General features: G+C 33.2%; 1 non-coding gene across 1 annotated transcript; it reads right to left on the reverse strand.

Annotated features, from left to right (window-relative positions):
- Window positions 1-3,403: 3,403 nt before the first annotated feature.
- Window positions 3,404-3,509, reverse strand: LOC122095435. The gene has a single exon (XR_006145134.1). It is a non-coding gene; the product is annotated as a U6 spliceosomal RNA (small nuclear RNA).
- Window positions 3,510-10,693: the final 7,184 nt, after the last annotated feature.

The following is a 10,693-nucleotide window of genomic DNA, read 5'->3' on the forward strand; positions in this document are numbered from 1 at the left end:
AGGGGTTTATGGAAAACATGTCTATTCAAACTTTTGTCCATTTTTAATCAAGTATCTTGTTAATCTCATTTTTAATGTCTCTATAAAAAATAATTAATTCAAGGTAGTAAAAAGGAAAAAATTAAGCAACTCCTAACATTTTCAATAACTTGATATTGCTTAAATCATTTTCTGTTTATGCTTGAAACTATATAACAATTTAGTTAGGCCTTTTACATAGCTATATGTATTTCTTTTATTTTACATTGATTGCTCTTTCCAAAGCGTGCCTGTCTAATTTTGGTTTCTTTCGGTTCTAAGTAGTTCAGATTTCAAACTGAAGAATAAATGAAAGTAAGCAAACAAAAATACAGTTCCTCTCATCTGATAATGCCTCTACAAGAATGAGAAAAGAGTTCATCATCCTAAGGACCCTTAATCCTTAAGATAATATTTGCTATGATGCTAATGTTATTACCATTTTAGTGTTTGGAAAAATTGTAATTAAAGGCACTAAGAGCATGGCCCAAGACACACAGTGAGGAAGGAAATGAGTCAAATTTCCAAAAGTCTTTCAGCAATACACAAAAGGTAAATAAATTCTCTCCATTCTCTGGTACTCTCAATTCAATATTCATATTGTCCAAGAAATAATAGCATAGCAATTATTTTCCATGGTGATTGCTTTCTGTTACATTTTGTCTTCAACACAGACTGTGTTTGTGACATTGGGTTATTATGCACAGAGCTAAGCTTATAAATTATGGTCCAAAGAGAGGCAAATTTCTTCTGTCCCATAGTTCCATTATAGGTTTTACAAAGTACTAAATCTTTTAAATATCATCACTTACTGTATTTTAAGAATTCAAGAATGAAAAAATTCACATATAATCACTCCAAAATGCTTTAAAACTAGGAGATGATAAAACAGGCCTCTGTGAAGTAAATTTTCTTCTACTTTTAAAATTATTCTGAAAGCCTTGTGCTGGTTTGTCACACCTGTAATCCTAACTACTCGAGATACCTACTCAAGAGGCTAACATCTGTGGATAACATTTGGAAGCCAATCAGGGTAAAATAAATTCATGAGATTATTTTCAAAAATTTTAATGAACTAGCAAAGTGCCAGGAATGGAGATGTAGCTTATATAGTTGCTCACCAATCTAGAGAGCAAGACGTAGCGAGATCTTGAGGCCCTGATTTCAAACTCTGAGCATGCTAACACGCAGAAATTCACACACACTCACTTTTTTCAAAATATCTTCATATCAGTGTTTTGCATTAATTTCTTTGTTAATGATAATATATGGGTAAAATAGGCAAAATAAACTCTTCCATCTCAAAACATTTTTAAACATTTTTTTGTAAAAATAATGTGCAAAAGGGGTTACAGTAACATGAGCAAAGTAATAAGTACATTTCCTGTCAAGCTTTGTTACCTCCTCCTTTGTTTTTCCCCCACCATTCCTTCCCTTCCACCTCCACAAGTACACTCCTCACAACCCCAAGCCCCACCCAATGTCCCCAGCCTAAATTGTAAAGTTCGTTTTTCAAAATAATGTCTTGTGCATCTATTGTTATAAAATGGGTCAAACTGTATTCCTATTTAAGCATGTTGTTTTTTTCCCTTTCCCTCCCCAAATTAGAGAAGTGTATATACAAGATGCAGGTGCACCAACATCAAATAAAGTGAAAACGAGGGTTATACTGTTGGGGAGGAACGTATAAAAAACAAAAAAAATTACGTTGTACATTATAAATATGTGAGAAACAACAGCAAGAAAGAAAAAAAAATTGTGTCTCTATCTTGGGGGTCACTTAGCTTAACATCAACTTATTTAGTCATATACACAAAGCTTTTCAACATTTCTGCTTATCCCAGACATATACTAGTTATTGCAAATAAGGGATACCATGGGACCTATGTTTCTTTGGACTTGGCTTACATCAGTTAATATAATTTTTTCCAAGACTTTCCATTTCCTAACAAATTGGGCGATGTCATTCTTTCTGGTGGAGGCATAGAATTAATATATAGACATATATATGTATATATATATATATATATATATATATAGTATATGTGTGAGTGTGTGTTTGTACACACATATACACACAGAACATTTTCCTTTTTTGTTTTTTAGAGCAACTTAGTTTTCCACCTACATCATTTTTTCAAATGTTTTTATTGTGATTACATGGTTACATAAGTTCCCAAATTTCACAATATTGTGGGATAGTGATGCTTAGTTAAAGTCACAAACACATTCTAACTTTGATGGAGCAAATTGTCTATCATAGTCTACAACATTTATGAGTTCTATGAGCTTTGCAATAGAGTTATTTCATATATATATATATATATATATACTTCTTTTGTTTTGAAATATGTATATTTTTTGTTTTGTATAGCGTCAGTTATTCCCTCTTTCCCACTTGTTCCCTCCCTCCCTTCAGTGACATGGAGTTGCTTAGTTTATTTTGGTCAATGTCCAGTGCAGCTGATGGATCCCACTATTGTATGTTTTTCCCTGATTCTCTCTAGTCTTGTGTCGTCCTCTGGTTTCCCTTCAGTGTGCACATATGATCAGCAAAATGGGGTTATTTAGTAGTGATTCGACCAGATGAGTGGAAGTTCTTGGTTTCTTAAGTGTTGTTAATTTTTTCATATCACCTTACATTTTGGATTTAACATCCACTTATCATGGAGACCATGTGCCGTTCGTCTCTTTGCTTTTGGCTTACCTTGCTCAACATGATTTCCTGTAGCTTGATTGATTTCCTTAATAATGCCATTATTTTTGTCCTTTCTAATGGATGGAAAATATTCCATTGTGTATAGTTACCACAGTTTTTGGATCTACTCATCTCTGGTGGTACATATGGTTTTTTTTCATATCCTGGCTATTGTGAACAGTGCTGCAATAAGCATGGAGGTGCATGTGTCCTTGAATATTAGTACCTGTTGTTCAGAATAGATGCCTAGAAGTGGTATGAATGGGCCATAAAGAAGGTCAATATTTAGCTTTCTGAGGACTCACCAGACTGATTTCCAAAGTGGTTGTGTAAGTTTACATTCTCATACACACACACACACACACACACACACACACACACACATACACACAGAATGTTTTCTTGATCATTCTTCTACTGAGGGACATCTGAGTTGGTTTCATATCTTAGCTATGGCAAATAATGCTACAATAAACATTGTTGTGGTGGTAGTTTTAGTATGGACTTGTTTCTGATCATTTAGGGGAATGCCCAAAAGTGGGATTGCTGTGTAATAGGGGAGCTCTATGTGGAGTCTTTTGAGGAACCTGCAAACTGCTTTCCAAAGTGGATGAACAAGTTTACACTCCCACCAAGAATGCAGTAGGCTTCCCTTCTGGGCACATCCCTTCCAGCATCTGTTGTTGTAAAAGTATGGAACGATTCACTAATTTGCGTGTCATCCTTTTGCAGGGACCATGTTAATCTTCTCTGTATGTTCCAATTTTAGTGTATGTGCAGCCAAATTGAGCACAGAACATTATTGTATATATAAAGTGTAATTGATTTTCTTAAACTAGACAATTCAACAAAAAGTAAGTTCAAAAGAATTGTGAAATTTTAGAACCATTTATTTCTTACATAAGCACACATTTAAGACTAAAGTCAAGATTGACATGGCAAAAACAAAATAATTCCAGGTATTTGTTGTTCATGAGATGTGTAGGAAGAGGAATTCAATTATTCTACACAAGGCACCTGTCATAGTGATCATTGCAGCAAATGTTAAGGTTTGTTAAAAGTTTTAATGATTTAAATATGTTTATTTTTGGAATTTATTTATATATGATAAAATTAAGACTGTTTGGCAGGTCATAAAATTTTTTGATAAAGTATATAATATTTCTAGTAGCATATACTAGCAAGTATGTACATTTCAGAGTTTATAGAAACTTTACTAATGAGAAGTTGCAAAGACTGTTTAAAGAAGCAGAGTGAAGAGTTCAGATTTAAAGTACACAGTTTCTGTTAAATCTTTAGGGCTCCCTTACGTTATATGTTAATGATGAACAAATAATTATATAAGCCACATATAAATGATGAGATGAACTATAAATAGTAATCTTAGTGGGTAAATTTAAAGGCTACTCATAGCTTTATCCAGTTTTACATGTACAGGAATATGAGAAAATAGTAAAATCTACTATGTACACTTCAAATACTGAAAACCCTGGTAATTGTTTTGTTTTTTATTTTAGTAATGATTAATATTTAATTATTTTTTTCTTCATAGCATTTTTTCCTTGTAATATAATAAAACATTTTGTGAGTCGTCATTAAGAGGTACTTTGAGAATATTATTGGGATGGCCACACCATTTTTCATAGGTGCATGTGAATTTACAAAGAGCAAAACTAAAAACAAAATACTGATTAAAATTTTTATCAAGTAGAGTCTGAATCAGTAGTGTTGATAAATGTCCACACCTAAAATCTTAACCCTAGGCTGAAGTAGTGTTATTACAGAATTGAGGCCACAAAATTGAGAAACTGTGTTTTGTTTTGTTTTTGTTTTTTTTTGCTTTGGTTTTGTTGGTTGTGGGGCTTGAACTCTGGGTCTTGGGTACTGTCCCTCAGTTCTTCAGCTCACGGCTAGTGTTACCACTTGAGCCATAGCACCACTTTCATTTTTTCTGCTTATGTCGTGCTAAGGAATGAAATTCAGGACCTCATTCATGCAAGTCAAGCACTCTACCACTGAGCCACCTTCCCAGCACCTGAGAAACTGTGATTTAAAAAATTATGTGAACAATATTTGCTTTCTCCTTTGGGTTATATAATGAAAAATGTAAACATATTTTTATATTTTTGTGAATTGTCATACTTCGAAATTTATACTAACTGCAGCCAATTTATCCTTTTCAAAGTCAAGGAATATTTCTGAGAGTTTGCTTCCGTGAAGACTGTTTTTGCATTTATAATTTCTTCTGAGTCATTTTTATTTTTTATCAAAATCACTTTATATTTTATGTTGATGAGTTATCATACATCAACTACCTTCAAATGTATATGTAGAGTCTCAATATAGCAGTATGAATATTCTCATACAACTCGTTTATCTGTTACGCACTTTAAGTATTATGATATTTTCCCCTCTCTTGCACTCTCTCATTTCTGCTCTTTCTCTTTCATGCTCTATGTCTGCTACTTAGATTTTCTGCTGGTCTACTATTATCCGTCAGGATCCACTGGTTTTGTGGGGACATGATAGGGACCATCACTTACCCTTGCATTCTGTAAGAGTTATAACAGTGACGTGAAATTATTCTTTGCCATTCTAAATGGCAAAACAACAGATCTAGGAATTCCTTTTCACTTTAAGTACTATTATAAATTTTATCTCATATGAATCATTGAGACTGATGAGATACTTTTAGCTTGGGACCTAAAAGTTCTTTTTCTTTACAAGCAACCTTTTACTTTTATTATCAGTAAGTAACAAAAACAAAGCTATCCTATTGGAAAGTAGGCTGAAGTTGTTCACAGGGATGAAAAACAAGGTAATGGGGGAAGTAAGTACAAAGGATATCCCTCATATAGCACAGATCCTTAAGAGCAGTTTATGATGTACACTTTGTGATAAGCACAATGTGCTGGGAACTGTAGATTAAATCACTGAACACCTGATATATATTTATATGCACATATATTTATATTTGTATATTTATTTACATATGCATATATGCGTATATAGGCCCATATATGTACACATGAATGTTACTATACACACAAATACATACATATGTACACACATGTACACATGCACAAATGGAGAAAGACACATAGATATAGCCAACAAAAGTTTCACTAGTTGTTGAATATGCCTTTGACAGAATGCTTGGTAACAAATGTGTTGAAGATATATTTGTCTCTAAGAGTTCTTTTACCACTCCTCTTATCTCTTACAACTGGTAGGTTTAGAGAGATTCGACTTGAAAAAATGCAGTACAAGTGATAGCAAGTCACTCAGAAATCTAAATAAGTATAGGTTATATGGTGTCTCCCTGCTCCCCATGGAATGCTTGCTCTTGTAGACACTCTCAACAGCCAAAGTAGTAGGATTATTAAGAATAAAGTTATAAGGCTTTAAATGGCATCCTTCCTTGGGCTCTTTTCCAACAGCCAGCATCAATTCCTAAGCAGATGAGTGACTCCCCAGAAGACGGGAGCACAGGTCAAAATTTAACTAACCCATATGAAAAGTCTAAAGTGAGAAATGCTGACTGAGGTCGTGCTGATGTCCTGGCCACTAAAATAAGAAAAAAAGGAAGTTTTTTTATGTATTAAAATTTAAGAATAATTTGTAACCTATCAATAAATGTGTAGAACAAAATTATATCAACTGACAAAAGATGATGTGCATTTCATTTATGTGATTTTGGACTGTCGGTGAGACTCTTATCTCCAATAAGCCACTAGAAAACCAGAATTGGCACTTTGGCTCAAGTGGTAGAGCACTCACCTTGAGCTGAAGAGTGTAGGACCAGTGCCGAGGCCCAGAGTTCAAGCCCCATGAATGACCAAATAAACAAATAACAACAACGACAACAACAAAACTCTCTGATTCTATGACAGCAAAAATTTTGTGGGTAATGGTTAAGAACAGGTTGCCATTCCAAATATATATATATATATATCACCCACCAAAAAAGAGGAACAATAGGAAATATATAGCAGGAAACTTATAAATCTTAATGGACGAACAGTCTGTCAGTTTGTTTTAACTTTTTATCAAAAATGAAAGTAATACTTGATAATATTTTATTAAGGCATTTAAATTTCTTTGACCTTGACATTTAACATTCGCTTTAAAAAGAAATTCAACAGGTGACAGTGTTTTCTCCTTACTTTTCCAAAGAAATGATTATTTCATCATTATAGTGTATAGCACAATATAACCAGAAAGCATTTGTTAAGGAAAAAAAAATTCCCATTATTTGTTTTGCTTGTCTGTATTTAAAGCTGCATACCACATCTTACTCACCCTATTGTCTGTTTTCTCATTTGAAACATTTCAGTAAATGTGTCAGCCAGCAAAGTTTTACAAAATAGCCTGCTTTCATTCATTGTGCTTTCCAAAATATATCTCACAAATGCTAACAACAAAACACAACTTGAAACATCTGTGGATTTTTCTATTTATGGTGCAAAGAAATCACTTTCCATAATCCCTAGAATCAGCTCTTCACAGGCATTAAATGGTCTTTCACTTCCATGTTTTAGAACAGCAGCATGTAACAATGGTGTACATGTTAATTTGTTCACCACATCTGGTTTGTTTACAGCAAGGACTGACTTCATGGAAGATGGTAAAAGATGAGTTGAGCAATTATGTAGTTTAAAAAGGCTCTGAGTTGGGGATAAAGAATATCCATTTATGTGATTAATATTTAAATTTAGTTCTATAATGTATACTCCTTCAATTTTCTGGCTAACATGTTCTACACACTAAGTATTTTTAAAAGAAATATTGTACGTTGTTTCCTTGGTGACAACTTAATTGGAAGACTTAAAATTTTCCTATACCATGGCCATCTGAAATGAGATGGATGTACTTAGGTTAGCATAAAGAAATTTTGGGACAGCATTGATGTTTGAATCTTGGATGGGATTTAATTGGGAATTGTGAAAGGCTTTCATAGTATGAGAAGAAAAACAAAAGGCCATACTAATACTTTTATCTGCCACATTGTTTTATTAGTATATTCAAACACACACATATAAACACACAGATACACATTATGAAGACCCAGTCAGTCAGAAAGAAAAATTTTTAATAGGAATTCCCTAAAATATTTAGTCTGCTGAGATCTGATTAGAATTTACAGAAATATCTATTGGCTTCCACTCATAGACAAGTTATTATCATTGATGAAGATGTTGCCATTTGAATTTAGAATACCCCAGAAAGACCTATGTGTTAAAGAAAAATGACATTCCAATTCCTCCCAGACTGTGGAGCATACCTGAATAGTTCTTCTGTAGATTAAGTTATTCAGAGTGAAACTCATGAGAAAATAGACTCTCATCTTCTTTCTTCTTCTATCTTTTAATCATTCTAGGTAAAAAACATTTCTCTTTGGCATACTTCCCTCCTTGACATTGTCTTGTCACTGGCCCCCAAAGCAATAAAACCAGCTGAACATACACTGAAACATTCAATCTTGTACATCTGAGTAAGCCTCTCTGCTTAATAAGTGGACAATATCACTTATTATGGTATGTTATCAAACTAACCCAAAGTTCTAGTCTTTCTAACAATGTGGAGTATATTAAAATGTGCTTCATTATAAAATATCTAACTCCATGTTGTATAATGTGTTTTTTTTTCTGTTGATCCTAGCGCTTACAATCAGGGCCTAACTGTAAAACAGTTTGCAATAAATAATCACATTACTTTTATGATTCCATAATTTTACTTGTTTTCCTACAAATTTATAGAATAGTGTAGCTATGGAAATCAATAAATATTGAATTTTGATATCAGATTATCTATCACTGCAAGTGTTGTCAAAATTTATCTACACTGAAATGATTGCCATTGATATCTTTCTCAAGATTCCAAATGTTTATACTTTCAGCTGACCTTTTACAAAACTCATACCCCAAACATAATTTTTAGTTTGTTCATGCAATCATAAATATATGGCACAAAAAGTTAATTAACTTTATTTGCTGTCACTAATGGAGTATACCTAATAGAATTAAGTATATACCCTCAGGGAAATAAGATATTTCCTTCTAAATCCAGACTTGCAGGCAGACAGACAGACACCCACACCCACACACATACACACACCCACTCTCTCTCTCTTTCTCTCTCTCTCTCACACACACACACACACACACACATACTTACCACTCTGACTCAGGTTAGGTTCCAGACATTGGGTATCAGACAATGATCTATTAATCAAACTTTCTTGTCCAGACATAAAATACATTAATAATTCCACACATATAGAAACACCAGATCATTCAAAATAATGAGAATATTTAACAGAACCACCCCGCTCTGAGCCATCTACTCCCTGATTTCATTCACTCATGTCGATGCATTTTTCATATCATAATTAAAAATCTTTTTGTATCTCTCTGATTAGCAGAAAATATGTTATCATATAAGAGAAAATGTAGGTAAAATTACTTTTTGCATATGAAATAATGACATTCCTGAGGATAAAACATGCCTGTTTTTCAGTTTGTTTGCCAAAATGGAACTATTAGATCTTCTGAGTATTTAACTTTATACCTGAACCTTCAAATTTCACTAGGATTTGAATTGTGTTACTTACAACATTAATGTAAAATAAAAGCATTACTAAATAGAAAGAAAATTATAATTTTATCACACTTTAATACCTGAATTGACTTTATTATAAAAACAATTACATTTATATAACATGATAAGCATCCTGAAACAAATTATGAGGTATGGAAACAGAAGAGTCCGTTTTTTGTTTACTGTATGTTGTTATTTATAGTTTGTGATGATTCTGTCTTCTTTACCTTATGCATGGTATATTCATTCTATGTCATCAGGAAGGTGGGGGTGGGCACAAAGCTTTAGGGAAAGGGGGAAAAAATGAAGCAGTGAAGTTCCTTGAACATTGATGAAAGTGAACTATTTAACACATGGGTGGGGAAAGAAGTGAGGGAATGGGAAAATATGAGGGAACTGAAGACATTTCATAAAAGGAAATGTACACATTACTTGACTCATGTAATTGTAATACCTCTATAAATCAACTTAATAACAGGGTAAATTTATTTTAAAAAGGCAAACAAAATATCGTTTCTTAGAATCTTACAAGTATGTTTTGTTCACTGGTTTGAGCTGGTTGAGTCTATCTCTGAAAATAGCTACATTTACATACATTGGGCGAATTTTTGAGCTACTGGTATATAAAAGTCAATTATGATTGTATGTTTTTTGAGACTGATTCATTTATTTCTTTATCTAATTTGTATAATTTCTATCTACCAGTTTTTGAATTGGCTTGTTCCTGTTTTTCAAGGACCTAGTGGTGCATTATTAGTGCTGATTTAAGATTGTTCTAATTTGTTGATGTACATACTCAAATCTATAAATTCTCCTGAGTATTGCCTGTGTTCTTGTGTCCCAGAGGAGGTAGTATTTTGTCTGTTCACTTCCACTGAATTCCATAAACGTTGGAACTTCCCTCCATATGTCTTCAGTGACTCACTGATGATTTGGAAATGTGTTACTCAGTCTCTGTGAGTTTCAGAATTTTTTGTGATGCCTTTTGATGATGAGATCTAATTTGGTCCCATTGTCGTCTAACAGGATATAGGGAGTAATTCCATTTTTATTTTTGAATTTTCACAGATTATCTTTCTGATCTAAGATATGATCTATTTTGGAGAACGTTCCATGAGCTGTTAGGTATAGCTTGTCAAAACAAGTATTTGGTTTTGATTTTTTGCTAGATTTTGACCTGCATGGCCCGTCCAAAGGTAAGAATGATGTGTTCAAGCAACCAACAATGTGTTTGGATGTATGCATATTTTTAGGGCAAGTAGTATTTGTCTGATGAATTTGAGAGATCTATGATTCAGGGCATTGATATCTAGCATTGTTATATCCCCCTGATGGAGAGTTTCCTTCATCAACATTTAATGTCCTTTTTAGTCTCTT

Source organism: Dipodomys spectabilis, unplaced genomic scaffold, assembly GCF_019054845.1.
Source record: "Dipodomys spectabilis isolate Male_0828 unplaced genomic scaffold, ASM1905484v1 ptg000351l, whole genome shotgun sequence".
NCBI classification, from domain to species: Eukaryota; Metazoa; Chordata; class Mammalia; order Rodentia; family Heteromyidae; genus Dipodomys; species Dipodomys spectabilis.